The following is a 15,808-nucleotide window of genomic DNA, read 5'->3' as shown; positions in this document are numbered from 1 at the left end:
GTGTGATATAATGTGTTCATTATTCGATATAATTGAAATCGATAAACAATAAAGACAAAAAGGAAAAGAATACACCCAAGTTCACTTCGTGCCTGGAGCCTCTAAATGAGCTGCGCTTAGAGTATCGGCACTCCGTTCTCCAACATTGTTGTGGGCGCCGCCATCTTGGGTTTTGTGCAGAGCAAACGCCACTGCCGATGGTCATGCTTCAAAAGTGCGTCTTCCTCAGCATTAGATCCGGTGCCAGGAAGCTGATGCAATATTGCTTTGCTCTGTCGCGGACTGTTTAAACATTTGTGGAGGACGGAAAAGCGTTTCCTGTGATTTTAGATAAAGCTTCAGATAACTGGCAACCATGATTTTAAGCAACAATATTCCCAAGTGTCGTTACTCTGAAGCGTAGCTTATTTATTGACACTATTCATGAGCTTGTTTAAGGAGCTTGTAATACCCGAAGGGGCCATGACGTAAGCCCCGTGGGTTCCACAAGCCACTACCTTTTGACACCTGCCTCTTCCTCATTCTTCCCGCTAGTGCCACTAAATTAGCTACGCTTCAGAGTAGCGACACTTGGCGATATTGTGGTTTAAAATTATGGTTGCCAGTTATCTGAAGCTTTATCTGAAATCACAGGAAACCCCTTTTCGTCCTCTACAAATGTTTAAACAGTTCGCGACAAAACAAAGCAATATTACATGAACCTCCTAACACCGAATCTAATGCTGAGAAAGTCGCACTTTTGAATCATGACGATCGGCAGTTGCGTCTGCTCTGCACAAGCACCAAAATGTCGGCGCCCACAACAATGTAGGGGCACGGAGTGCCGATACTCTAAGCGCAGCTGATTTAGCGGCTCTAGTTCCCGCCAACCTCCTCTTCCCTGACTGAAACTGAAGCTAAATATGAATAATACACCATTATTATAACTTATTTAGTTATAACCAACTACACATAATGAGAGGAGGAAGCGGCCGGGTAGGAGAAACGCGGGTTTTATGTGGGACCGTTCTAACCGTCTTAGAAGAGAGAACGCCAGCTTGCGCTGGTTTCAAAAATATCCAAGGAAAAGAGGCGGCACGCTGTGTTCTTTGTGATTGTGCGTCTAATTTATATACAGGCATGTTTGAAGACCGACGATGGACGTCGATCGTCTAGAGGTAATGTAACGTAATAACATTATATAAATAATAAACATAATGAGGGACTGAACGACTCAATTTTTAATTCATGGATTGTGATATGGCGGTAGCCTATTGTACTTACTGTTTATGAAGAGCAATATGAGGTGGCGAGGTAATGATTAAATGATGAGGCTCTCTGAGGACGACGATATTAGTGGGTATTGAACCACAACGTACAGTGCCAGACTTGTTTCAGGTATCGTGTACCCAAAGACCTTTCTTCACCCGCAACAGAATATGGTACAATCAACGAGGATGCGCCTTTACAAGTGTACGTGGAACATAAAAACTGCACTGTGCGAAAGCGCGGCTTATTCAGTAATATGAAGGAGAGATTTCTAGCAGCATCGCCTGATGGACTGCTTGGAACAAATGGCCTCGTTGAGGTTAAGTGTCGCCGTTCCAAAAGATTCTTATAGCCTACCGAAACCGCAAAATAGTACGAGGTGAAAAAAAAAAAAAAAAAGGAGCCAGGGGTGCTATGTTGCGCTTTTTGCACTCCCAGGAGACTTGGAAGAGGGAAATGACGTCAACGACACAGCAAACGCAGATTGGATGTTGACAGAAGAAAACGAAATCAACACCCAATCTCCGTTTGCTGTGTCGTTGACGTCACTTCCCTCTCCCTAGTCTCTTGGGAGTGCAAAAAGCGCAACATAGCCCCCCTGGTGTGAAAGGTCCAAATCACCACCATAGCTTCTGCTACCAATTACAAGGGCAGTTACAGAATACACAAAGAGAGTTTTGTGATTTCGTTATATTTACACTCAATGGCATTGATATCCAACGTATTCAGGGGGATGACATTTTCTGGTCAAACAACATATCTTTTCTACTGAAGTTTTACATGAAAGGCCGGACTTACGCTGAAATTCCTCACGTAGACGAGTTGTCCGATCGAATAAACTGCCATTACTCCCGATGTTGGAATCTCTCGATCTTCGTTCGTAGGCCATAGTGTCATGAGATCGAGGGGTTGGGCTCTTCGTCCGCCGAACATTGCTTCGGCGCGTGTTTTTCGAAAACCCTATGCCCCCCCCCCCCCCCCCTTCCTGTCTCAGGCCACCCCACCAAGACAGCCGAACCACTCATCTCATCAATAAACATAATTCAACAACATTCTCGTGGAAGATGAGACCGTCGCGTGCTGCCGGAACAAGAACCTGGCGATTCTTCACTGAACTGCTTCTTCCGTAAGCTTCAAGAGGGCTTTCTTCGTTTCACACACCATCTGTTATGCTTGCCCGCTAGTTGCAGGATGGTATGGTGCACTAATCTGGAACCTGATGCCGTTTTTATTTTTCTCAGAAAACTTGTATATTTTATATGAAAAAAGATTCGGCGCGTTATCAGAGAAAAGTATTTTTGGTTGGCCAAAAGTAGCGAAAAGAGAGGGGTTGTGGGGATATTTATACAGCGTGTAGTTGGTCTGCCATTAAAGTTGCGACGAGTCACACGCTGGAGCGAAAAGAGAACGTAGAACGTTAATGACGCGTTTGGATGTCGTGGCATGCATCGTGTAAACTTCAAATCACTTACAGTTCGCATCGACCATGACTCCGCAGACGAAGATACGTTTCGCCACCCACCGATTGAATAGTGGATCGTTTTCAGGTACTGTTCATGATGGCGCTGGACTCGAGGAAGACTTCAAGTTTTTCCGCAAAATTAGCCCAGGTGCCAACACTTTGTCGAAAGCGGCAAGTGCTCGAAACGCCGACAACGTCGGTAGCGACGTGCTGTGCTTGGCACTTGACGCTTATTATTCGCTGAGAAGTAACTTGCTCGTTCGTCTGCCACGAGCCGTCCGATATCAGGTCATCACCGCAACTCCATCCCCCGACAAAACATGTCCTCATTGTCCACATGTCCGTAGCAATCATATGAACTTATAAATTCCCGAACGCTCATCACTTGCCATCGCTATACGCCGCTCAATCATAGCATCTCCATTGCAAATAAACGCCTTCCTATTTATACTGATACTTTTCATCATATTCCTCATAAGCTGTACTTACAACATAATGTGTGCCGGTACTCCCGAAAAGATTGCAACGGCCGTTTGCTTTCTGGGAAATATAATGTAACAACCTTTAAAATATCTTTCGAATCCCGTCAAACACAATATTTCGTGACGTCACTTTTCAGTCGTCATTATAATGGCGAGGTAAATACCGTAAATCGCGAAGCAGTTTACTTGACGTCCGCTTTCACTGGTGTCTTGGAAGATTGAGTGTACCGAGCGTGCATTCCTGCAGAAGAATTTTTCATTGACAGAATATTGACATGTCAATCGACAATTGATTCCTTCTTGGTAAGAATTATTGCGAAAGCCCATGGCAACCGCCGAACCGCATGTCCCTATATGAGTCGTTCAAGGAAGTCGTTCAATACCTCAATGTCAGCAAAAGTTGGCCTGTATACCATACCCACCAAAATACAGGAAGATAAAAGTGACACTGTCACCCACACCGCTTCAATGGGTGTGGTAGTAGGCAACACAGAAAATTCCATTACTCCTTTCAGAACCATAGCCACTCCTCCCCCTTTTGAAGAGCGATCTTTCTGTATAAATTCGTGCATTGGGAAACGATTTCGCAATCAGAAATACTATCACTTAGCCAGTTTTCGGTTATCAACAATATGTCGGAGTCGGAAGCAAGAATAATGCTTTCCAAGTCGGTCGTTTTATTGACAACGCTCCTTGCATTCAGGTTTTTCACTCGAAGTTTCGTGCTAGTTGTACCAACTGCCCCTTGCACTGCAACTTCGGGGAGAGTGGGAAAGTACGTATTTCCATGCGCTAACCGTCAGGCAGGATTCTGATGCGTGGCAGGATAAGGGGGAACTCTCGTATTTGCAGTATTATCCCAGATGAATACTTGTCCATTTATTTTAATTTTATCGAAAGAGAGAACGACTTTGTCTCCATTCTTTTTTAATTCCTTAGCCATTTCCCAGAGCCTCTTCCTAATCTGCTGGACACGTGGCGAGAAGTCCTCAGAAATACTGAACCTTGAACTCTAAACGCCTGCAGCTGCTCAGAACCGCACTCTTGTCCCTCTCATCGGGAAACCTTAGGATAACTGGTCTTGTTTTGTTAGCGACCCTACGACCAAGCCTGCATATTTTTTTTAATCCCAGATGCGTGTACACCGAAAATATCCTCAAAAATTTCTCTCTTAACACAGTTGCCCAACCCTTCATTGCTTTCATCTGGTGCCTCTTTAATTCCATAAACAAGTAGATTATTGCGTCTGCTTCCGTTCTCCTGGTCGTCTACTTTGCCGAGAAGGAAATTAACGTTCTTTTCAAGAGACACAATCTTCGTCTCGAAGGCTGCCACAGAAACTGCCATATTGGACAGTCCACATATTCTGTGTTCGATTGTTGCAAGTCTAGCGTTAGTTTCCGCAACCAGCGCATCTGTAGCAGTTTTTACCTCCTTTATCTCCTTCACGTCACTTGCGATTGCCGTAAGCTGCTGCATTCGATCCTCAAGGGTGGGTCCCGGATTGGTTTCTACGTCGCCGCTTAGCATCAACAAGAGACTGAACAGGTCGTGGCACACACATAACACTCTCCAAAGTGACCGTGGGCACGGCAACTCTAAAAGACACACATTGTCGCTTCGGTACGAATATGAAAGGTACTCGTTCCTCACCTGCACAAAAAATGTAAGCGGGTTTTTCAGCGACATAGCTCTGACGGAGTCGCCGCGCCCACTGTCGTTGAACCACCTTGATTGCGGCTTTATAGCTGGTTGAGTCCAGCAAGTGACCGTTGATGTTTCCGGTCGCGCATGCCCGAAGTGTAGAATCGGAGCGTAGTCGATAGTTGCCCGGTAATCGCTGGATGATGCAGGACTATCCCAGAGAGTGATGACTGGAAGCTTCACCGCTTAGTCAGATGTTGCTGTTCCCCGTGCACTCGCTGGTGCATGAGTGGGTGAATAAACCGCCAGGACATGCACGAAAAGTGTAAGCGGGTGTTTCAGTGACATAGCTCTGACGGAGTCGCCGCACCCACTGTTGTTGTCTGTTTTCTTTCTGTTGTCTTTGATACGTAATTTAGCTATTTAATAGGTTATATCGCACCGTTATCAAGCCCCTTGTAAAATTTTGGGCCGTGTGTTCGACTATAGGGCACTGTACGTCGAAATGAAGCTTTGGGGTGTATTATATAGGACAAAAAGGGTGTAAGGTGATACCCTTTTTTTAGAGTGTGGGACGCATATATGCATGGTCATTGTTGGAAGGTGAAAAGGATATAACTAAAAAAGCTTGCTCTTTACAGCCGCGGAGGCGAAGATGCTAGTCAGTTGTGGCACACAGACTGAACTGAAGGAAGTGACCTTGATCAAATAACTGTTCCCGCCCGATAAAGAGCCTGGGGAGGGCATTGTATTGGAAACCGCACCAGCTTCCAAAACCGAGCCACTATCGGAAACGGAACATTCTAATCAAGCAGCGTGCTTCTCGGAACCTGAGCCGACCAGCGTAGAAGAGCATTTCCCGGTGGTGGAGCTTCCCTCCCAAACTAAACTAGCCTCCGAGACAGACCCCTACTCAGAAAGAGGCACATTTTCTCAGGAGGATGATGCGGATGATGACCTCACTTATAACGAATCGAAGGATGAAAGGTGCTTTAATTTTTATTTATATTTACACCGCATAAAGCAGATCACATGACTCTTTTCACAACTCTAATCCCTCTGGTATCAATTATGTGCAATACTGTCCTGTGTTATAGGAATGACCAGACCACTGCACCAGAGGCCCAGAAGGAGAGGAAGTTTAATTTTTATGAGAGTTCTCTGCTGCCTCCCTTTAAATCTTGCAGTGTGTGCCACCTTTGCGAAGCTGATCTCGGCTTGAAAGGGTAACTACTGTGTGTGCACATGACCATGTCAGTCACTGGACGAATGAACCGGAGATAGAGGACAGAAATGTGGGCAACATGATACTCTCCGCTGGTATCACTTTCTGCGGGGAAGCCCTACTGTGATCTTGAGAATGCTCCGCCTTATCAACGTTCAAGTGATGTGCGATCGGACGTTCTACAGGTACCAGAAGGGGTATGTTATCCCAGCTGTAACTAACGTAAGTTTTTTTTTTCAATGTTTTGCAGCTTTCTTTGTGTAGTCTATAAGACTTGCACGTAACAGGTTACAAGTAAACGTTTACTTGCAATCCAGTACAGTCAATTGTAATTTTGTTACGCTTTGATTTCTTTCTTTAGAGAGCAATGACCCTAGTAATCAATTACTTTTTCTATAGTCAGTTACTGAAATGAGACAAATTTCGACAGCTGAGGTTGTTGGACAGAACGAGGCTTTGTTCATGCCTGTATAAGTTGACATATAGTGCCTGTGAGGACCACGTCTGATCGCACGTTAAAATAAGTTATTACTTTATTTATAATATAAAGCTTATTACAAGTGACGGATGGGGGAGGAACTTGCTGCTTTTTTATACAAGACAGGCTAAGCCCTTGGTGCTATGGTTCCACGGTAGACGCAGTATTTGAAGGTAACCTAAAATTTCCTAAGCAATCGTATTTGCGACTCCAGCGACATATAGGGGACGCCACTATTGGGCAAATATGGCGGTCGAGTCCAGGTCGTGCCGTGCCATGTGCCAGCTCAACGCACAACGCTGGGGCAGCAGCAGTAAGCATTGGACTCGAAATTGGTTCCCCCCGCGTTTTATCTTCTACGTTTCGAACCTGCGGCGATCTGTTGGGGTAAGCGAACTTCCAGAGGCTTGACTTTCTTCGAGGAAACGAGGAAAGGACTGCCCCCTGTCCTTCCACGGTGCTGACGAACGTTCATAAACGCAGAATGTCTGGCTCACGCGGTTACGTAGGTCGCGTGCAGAGCAACCTGGCTCACAAGGCGATACTACGGTTACGACACAGTCACCGGTAGAACTGTTCTGTCGCGCAAACCGCCGACAACATGGAAACACGGAAGCCAGGAGAGACGAGCAGAAATCGCGAAGGGACCTGTTCCGGCTAGTTCAGTGTTTTCCCGCTAGGTACCGTTCATTTTGCTGGAGTCGCGAATACGGCATGCAAATAAGCGAAAAGGTGTATTTCGCACATAAGAACGTTAGCGCGAACTCTTGACAATGTATAAAGATAAAGAATGGCGCTCGAATGAACGGACAACGATGAGAACACACAGAAAGCATATGTTGAGCGCGCTGGGAATGCACCGCGAGTGGTGGTTACATGGGTAAACAAACCGAGGAGGTACGCAACTATAGCAGACTAACTTGCACGCCGCATTCGCCAAGAGATACAGAATAAATTGTGTGCAAGCGTCCTTTCGTTTATCCAATGATTTCCTATAAGCCACATAATAATTATATCGTGTCCACAAATCACAAATTAACAAAAAAATATTTTATTGCAATCAGGTAATTATATTCTTCTTGGATGCTGAAGTCGATTACTTTGATCTACATTTTCGATCGGGATATTGTAATAGGAATTGGTTACTCTTCAGTATCGTGTGCATGACTGAGTTTAGATATACTGCTGCCAAGGGTGCTCTTCAAGACGATGTTTCATCATTGACTGAGTTCTTTCACATAGATCTGGAGTGCCGAACAGGAGCGTCTCCTGTAAAGCATGAAAAATACAGGAGGAGTGCAACTGGCCGGGGATGGGCGCTTTGATTCACCAGGTTTCAGTGCCAAATATGGCACGTATACACAGGGTCGGATTTAGAGGGGGTCCGGATGTCCTGACCCCCCTCTTGATTTCTGCATGTGTAAAATCTAGGGTGTAAAACAAAGGAGAGGGGGAGGGGGTTCCTAAACATATGGCACGCTGACCAACATCTGACCCCCCCCTTCAGGAAATTCCTGCATCCGCCCCTGCGTATACACCTACTCATGTTTACAAACAAACCGGAGCGCCCCTAGCGGACGCCACTGGCGCCGCGCATGCGCGGTGGATGGTGGGCAAGAAGCCCGCCGTCGCCCATAAACAAACCATTGAATTGCGTTGTTGTCGGCGTCGGTGGGAGTCCCCGTGCTCTTTTTCACGTTGGAATTGTTGATTCTACGTCCTCCTAACAATGTCTGACTAATTGAACGGCTTCAGCAGAACTAACGAGGCAAAACTTTGCGTAAATAATGTGACGTGCGGCGATTCATTTCACGTGGACGCCGCAGAATAGGCGCTAAAGCCCGACTCCCACGATGAGATTCTGCTCGCTGTTTTCACACGCGACGTTTATTGGACTGCAAAAGCGTGGACCGTAGCTGAGATGGTAGACGTCGATACTGAAAACCGCAAGTAGAATCGGGCATTGCAAGTCGGTGATGGCCTCTGGTAACAATAATGATCAACATCTTCTTGTAACTGTATACATTTAGCCTACTTCCCCAACCAACCTTCAAAAGTGTTTTGAGGCCTGCACTTAGTTCTTATCGCAATTACCGGGTCAACGTTTGGTTTACGGGCCGCTGTCATTTGAACGAGCTAACGACAAAAAGCAGCCGATTTCGAAAGAGCAGACGACAGTTCGAACGCATGCGTAATGGGGTACGGGCAAGAAGCACCGTCGTCCCGCGTCAACAAGCCACTCGAACGTCACGTTGTCGGCGTCTGTGTGAGTCTGCATACACTTTTTCGCGTTGGAATTGTCGATTCTACGTCCTCATCGCAATGTCTTACCACTTTAATCGCCTAAGCGAAATTATCAAGGCTCGTTACGCCGCTAAACTTTCTGTAAATAATTTGACGTGCGGCGATTCATTCGCCTGAACGCCGCAGAATAGACGCCAAAACCATGATGAGATTCTTCTAGCTATTTTCGGTAGCGACGTCGCTCGTGTTGCAAAAGTGTAGAAGATAGCGGCGATGATCGACGTCGATACTAAAATCAGAAGCGGGAACAGACCAAGCGTAACAAGCCGGTGATGGCCATCGGTACCAATGATCAACATCTTGTATCTACTGTTTACACCGAGCCTACTTAAGTCTTTTGAGGCCTGCAATTACTTCTTATTGCAATCACCGGGTCAAAGTTTGGTCTGCGGGCCGCTTTTGTTTGAACGAGCAGACGACGAAGAGCAGACGTTTGAAAGAGCAGACGAAAGTTCGAACGATCAGGCGGCCGTGTGAATTTGAAGACGCACTGAACCCGCGGGTGGTTCGGACAACTTGGCGATTTTCTCTCGTTTATGTTGGAACAAAGCAAATACATCTGGCGACCACAAAGTGTTGCCCGCACACGCAATCGTAGTTCGACAGCGTCTGGTTTGCCCTTTTCACGGCTACTATCCACGTTCTCGGACGAACGGAGGGGGCAAAAACACATAAAAACTGATCTTGAAAACTTTCCAGACTCTCTTGGTACAACCCCCGTCGCAGCATTTTGACGAGAAGGCAGGTTTTTTGTCTCGTTTCTTCCAAAGGAACGCGGGAATGCATGTCTGGCACGGCGACTTCTGCCCACCGCCCCAGACCGGAAGTGCGTCCGGCGCGCCACCACCGCGGCGTGACGTAACAAAGTTGAGTTCGTGTATACAGTTTCTGCTGTAAGGAACTCAAGAAGATTGTGCACTGTAAGTACAATTTGGCAAAGTAAGACTTTTTTTTTTTTGGCACGGCGTAAAGGCGTTAAAAGTAGAAATTAGAAATCAGCTTTTGAAAGGTAATTACGGTAGATGAGAATAAAACGTGTATTAGGCTTGTTTTGGAACACATATAGGTATTGCTACAAGACGATGGAAGCAAAAGAATGTTTGATTTCAGTTAATGACTCGTCATTGTCCTTTCCAGTCTGATGAGGTGCGATCCAGCTCACATATGGAGAAGGCGGGCTTTGTGAGAGCACTCGCCTACCTGCAAGAAAAAGATATTAACATTATTTCCTTTACGACGGACCGGAATAGCGCCATTAAATAAAATGGCCACAAAACACGAGAGTATCAATCATTCTACAGCTGGCACATGTTGAAAGGTAGGTTGATGAGCGGAACCTCTAAAAACTATTTAAATATGGAAGAAAAAAACATACAGACAACGAATACAAATCAGGTGTGCGAATGTTTCTTTAGAGCGTTAGGTCGGTGTGTCTGGCTGGTATGACGACACTGGTTCACGCTTTAAAGGGGCCCTGCAATGACTTTTTGACTGGTTTTTAATTTGCACTGAACCTGAGCGTACTAAACGTAGTAACTTAATCCACCTTTCCTTTTCTCAAATTTCGCTTTATTTTAAAAGTTATAGGCAAATTAGAATTACAAAAACAAGCAAAAGATAACCTCCTTCATGATGTCGTAGGTCCTGCCTTGAGTGGCCTTGAACTAGAGGAGGAGTAGTGAGCTCATCGAGCGCAAACGGCTGCCACACTCCGTGTCGACGGCTCGAGAGGGCGCCACTAAAGCACGTGTTGGATAGGCTGTATGAAGCGGGCGGCCAGGGCAGCTCGTATTGCATTTGCAGCGCGACTAAACACTAATTCGGCATAACATTTCATAGGCCACAAACGACAGCAAACGCGGGGTAAAGACCAGTTCAGAACGGGAGCCACTTCGCGCTGACGCACCGCCAAATGGCCAAATCGCCAACAGGGCCTGCGCCGAAGGCCTTCGGAACGCTCGGAACCGGTCGGATTCTTGAGCCGGTATACGACCACAGCGCCGCCGCGTACATCCGGGACCTTTCTACGCTCCTCGTTTGTCGTAGCCTCATCCCACTAGCCTTTTCTAGTATGCGCCGTTTTTTTCCGCCGCTTGGTGGCGGGTATGTCGACGGGTCATTTCTCGTTTCCGTACTTTCTAAACTGCATTTGTTTCTTTTCTGATCTAAAATAGTGAACATAAACTACTTTCATACATAATTGAAACGGTTCGCGACACTTATATTTTGTATCTCGACTAAAAAAAAGCTCTTAGCGGCTTTGACCAGTGACAAGCCCAGGACCAAAGACGTCACATTTTGCGCGCTTTCGGTACCGCGTGTCGCCCTCGTCGGTGGAGGAGGTTTCCGCGTCGTCCGGTTAAAATATGACGCACTGATATTTAGTTACTGTCTCCGTGCCCGCTGGCTTGCCCCAACCCCAAGAGACGTGGAAACCGCAAAAAAGGTAGACGCTTAACTATGATTGCAGGGCCCCTTTAAGTGGGAAAGTTCGGCTCGTCAGTAAAGCTGCTCATCTGGGGTATTTAGCATATATGCCATAGTAGTAATACACAACCGACATCTGCTATGACGTTTTTAAATATCAAAACAGGCCGGAATTGTGACTGAGCCAAGGATGCCTAGTATCTGCAGCGGGAGCTTCTCAGCGTGCTCCCAGATGTGCTGTTCTAACAAGCTCGGTCACTGGTCCCATAAATACATCATTTACATGTCACCTTTTAAATACATTATAATTAATATATATATATATATATATATATATTTATGAGTATATACGCGAAATACAGGTATGTCACTTCAACTCTTACTTGCAGTATTTAGAGGCTGGCTCGGTGTACGAGCATTCGAACAAGACACGATAACACTATCCTAATTTTATTACAAACACCAGTTACAGCTCTTAGGGCATATATGGCTTGCCCAATCACAATCATTAATTTGTTACATCCGTTTATTTATTACAAAAAAAAATAAAAACTCACATTAGCAAGTAGACAACCAGGCAATGAAAAGCTAAAAAGTTGGGTTCAGCCGACTAGTAATCATCTTTACTGGTGTGCTTCCATTGGTCAGGGTGTTGAGGATGCAGTGTTAGATTCGCGAAATACCATTACGCGACACATTGTGAAGCTTTACAACGGCCACGAAGGTCAGCTCACCCCATGCCTGCACGGTCTTTTGATAAATAAATTATGGCTTAGCCAGGGTGAGTTTTCTTTCTTTTGATTTTAAAAGCATTAAAAAAGCGCTGGTCGTACGTCGGCACCAAGTACGTTGGTACCAACGCTGGTACCTATTCTATTTTTTTAGAATTCCCAGTTTAATGAGGCGTTTAAGAAGGTGGTGATGGCACCTGCACTGCTTCGTGACCTCAAGCACATTTCTCCATCATGCAAGACGTATGGTCTTGAATCATTTCACAGTCTCCTCATTCGTTTCGCACCAAAGACGGTTGGTTGCCTTTAGCTACGAAGGAATGCGTGCACGGTACGCTAATTTCTTGCGTTTCATTCGTGCAAAGCCTGAGTCTGAACAACTGTCTTACAGTACCTTGCTCGCCGTTCTTCAGTTCAACGAAAATGCGAATCGTCCCCAAGCGCAGACGAGTAATGGGGAAGATATGTGGCACGTACATACTCCAAAAGCACGAAAAAGCTGTCTGACTGTGAGCCCTACACCAACAATACCGACGTATGGTAAGCTGGTTCAAAGCCCAGTGTTCATGTGAATCTACAGTAAGCTTCGAAAGTTTTTGTGCGTTGTAGTCTGAGGTATGGATTCGAGAGTATGCCGTTAAAATAAGCATTATGTGTTTAAAAATACAATCAAACGTAAAACACTTTAACGAAACTTTTTATGTATTTCCTTGCTACAACTTTGCACAAAAGATGCGGGATAGTTTATGTGTGTATGCTACATTGTATGATGTATCCCTATTGTTGCAGAATATGTGGGCACACTGTTTGAGAAGGCATTGGAGGGGCTAAGCTGTGTGCGAACTTTCAAGGAAGTGCTAGCGGGTGCCAATACATCAGTTATTCCACTATCCCCACCCATGATAGTGATGGTGGAAGTGAGACCTATGAAAGCCTACCTAATATCTGTCCATAAATCACTATTTGCGAAGAGAAAAGTGTAGATATATAGACAGGTAGATATATATTTATTCGCAGTTTTAAGTACAGGCCATGCAGAAGACGTTGTCGCCTATACACAAGGGCTTATGTCGCGAGCTGTAGGATGCTAGTGATGGTGAAACGGTGTCTTTCCAGAATGAAGGACTACGAAGGAAGGAGAGGTTGTAGTGCCAATTTTCAAAACAGGGAACTCGTCAGACGTTGCAAACTATAAACCTGTGTCATTACTGTCGCCATTTCGAAGCTTTTTGAGAGCGTAGTACAAATGCATCTCTCTAGTCATTTTAAAGAAATTTTATACGAATCACAACATAGCTTCATTAAGTCTAGGTCCGTGGAAACAAGCTTGGCAAACTGTTTCAGTGGCGTTGGTCCTATCGTCGCCAACTGCGGTCAGGTCAACGCCATTTATTTTGACCTGAGCAAAACATTTGACCTTGTGCATCACGAGCTTTTACCTCATAAATTGTCAGAATATGGAGTGTCTTTGCCGTTATGCCTGTGGTTCAAAACAAATTTGACTGGGCGGATTAACAGAGCTCGTGTTACCGGTGTGTTATGGAGATCATACACATGCCCTTCTGTTGTTTCCCAGGGTTCAAATCCAGAACCTTTGCTGTTCAATATTTTTGTTAATGACCTTTATCGTAGAGTAAAAGATTCCAAATTGCTCCAGTTCGCCGATGACATTAAGATCTGCAGACATATCAAGTCAGATGCTGATTGCGGACTTTTGCAAAAAGGCATATGTGCAATCTCGTTATGGTGTAAGATGCAAAACGTGTGCTTACATAGAAAAAAAAAAACGCTTGTCATTTCTTTGTCGCGCAAAAAATGTGTTCTCAATTTTTTGTATAAGCTATATAATGAACCATTACGTCAAATGGATTATGTGCGGGATGTGGACGTCTATGTGGGTTGCACCCTCAGTTTTGATGCATATTTGTCAAATTTGGTGAGTTCATACTTCCGTGTTTTAGGTTTGTTTTCGAGAATAACCCACGATTTCAAGGAGCCCTCGTGTCTTGTTATGCTTTACACCTCTATTGTGCGCTCAAAATTTGAGTTCGGCTCCGCGGTCTGGAACTGTTTGAGTGTGGCAGGCTTGAGAGGTTAGGACATGTTCAGAGGCAGCGGGCACGCATTGTGTGCAATCGCTATTACGGTCGCCGGATTCTTTTTTGTCACGAGTCATTGTTCGTTACACAGGATGAATTTGCAGACATTAGTAGTTCGGCGAAATTTTCGAAATTATGTATTTTTGCACAAAGCTGTGCATGGAACATTAAGTTATTCTGAACTTGTGCCTCTGCTATATTTATCTGTTCCACGCGTGAGCAATCGCAACCCCAAGACGTTCTATGTGCAAGACCTTTGTATACTTTCCCCCATGTTGCGTATTCAAAATAGCTTTAATACACTCAGCGCGGAGGTTGATATCTTCGACAGTAAACGCTCGTTTAAAAATGCCCTAAACATTCAGTTTTGTTTGGATCAATGTTTTTGTGTTTCCTTTTTTTTTGTGTGCAAGAGTGTACTTGTGTGTACCAGCATTTAGGCTTCGGCTGTTCCTGGACACAAGAAAGAACAAAGAATGAAGAATAGAACCTATGCAGTTTAGGCCATGTTCAGGAACATTTCTCTCCCTAATTGTTAAGAGTCTCCCTCCCTCTCTCTCTCTCTCTATATATATATATATATAGATATACCAGGGTTGGGCAGAAATACCCAAAAATGTATTTGGAAATACAAATACTGGGATACATTAAAATAGTAGCTAAAATACTGATACTGAGATATATCTGTAAAAGTGTATCGCGATACGTATCGGAAATACATTTAACAAAAAGGCAAAAAGTATTTGGAAATACAAATACAGGAATACATTTTAGGCAGGGCAGAAATACAAATACGGAAATACTGATACTGCAATACATTTCTAAAATTTGTTTGAGACGCCAAATGAGATGAAGCTTGAAGTTGGAGGTTGAAGTTTTTGATCCCGAAATTACTTTACCGTAGGCTTGGCACTTTGCCTTGAAGGTAGTAATTTCGGACGACGAGGAGTCTTCAATGGGCTAAAGAAAAAAAAAAAGAAAGTTCCATCAAGGACTGACCGCGGTCTTTTCCCTGACCCCGGCGGTAGTCTGCCTGAAGAGGGATGCGAAAAGACTTTGACCTCTAAATAATTTATATATCATCCTAAATCACCACGCTCTTGCACAATAAGGACGCCCACGTCAACAGTTATCCCATGACGTCAACGTGAAATGAACTGGCATTCTTTACCTTTAGGTGTGGCCTTGAACATGAAACTTCAGCACGCTGCTGTATGAAAGGCCAATACGTACCTTCGTTGTAGGTTACCTCGTTAAAGATCGAGCAGGCAGTGTCATTTAGATTTTTCGAGAATAGTGGACCACCTGAAGCATCCTGGAACACCTGTCTTATCTTCTCTTACGGTTGAAAAACGATACGGTGGCATCCCTGTTGTAAAGGTCTTTCCTGTCGACCCTCTGCCACCGACGCATGGCTTGCAGTCCTCAAGTTTTGAGTTGCATACTCCAAATAGAGGCCTCGTGGATTGCGACCTGATATTGCCGGCACAAGTGCGAGCTCTCCGAGAAACAGCGAGCTCGAGACGAGTCGCAGGTTTACGAAGTCTGGGTCGGCAAAGCGAGGCCACGTCTGACTTCCTTCCTGGGTTTCGGATCACCAGAGCAGCGGGTTACTTTCACGTCGGCTGATGACGTATCCTTGAGCCGTGCAATAATACGGGCGCAGCCGCAGGCGCATTCGAATATGTGTTCAACTTCACTGCATGAA

General features: G+C 45.1%; 2 pseudogenes; one reads left to right on the top strand and one right to left on the bottom strand.

Annotated features, from left to right (window-relative positions):
• Window positions 1-3,991: 3,991 nt before the first annotated feature.
• Window positions 3,992-5,184, bottom strand: LOC115310317 (annotated as a pseudogene).
• A 4,967-nt stretch (window positions 5,185-10,151) lies between these two features.
• On the top strand, window positions 10,152-12,984 carry LOC120838689 (annotated as a pseudogene).
• The last annotated feature ends 2,824 nt before the right edge of the window (window positions 12,985-15,808 follow it).

Source organism: Ixodes scapularis, unplaced genomic scaffold (assembly GCF_016920785.2).
Source record: "Ixodes scapularis isolate PalLabHiFi unplaced genomic scaffold, ASM1692078v2 PGA_scaffold1__304_contigs__length_218370807, whole genome shotgun sequence".
Lineage (NCBI taxonomy): Eukaryota > Metazoa > Arthropoda > Arachnida > Ixodida > Ixodidae > Ixodes > Ixodes scapularis.
This window is presented reverse-complemented; position numbering and strand designations above follow the sequence as displayed.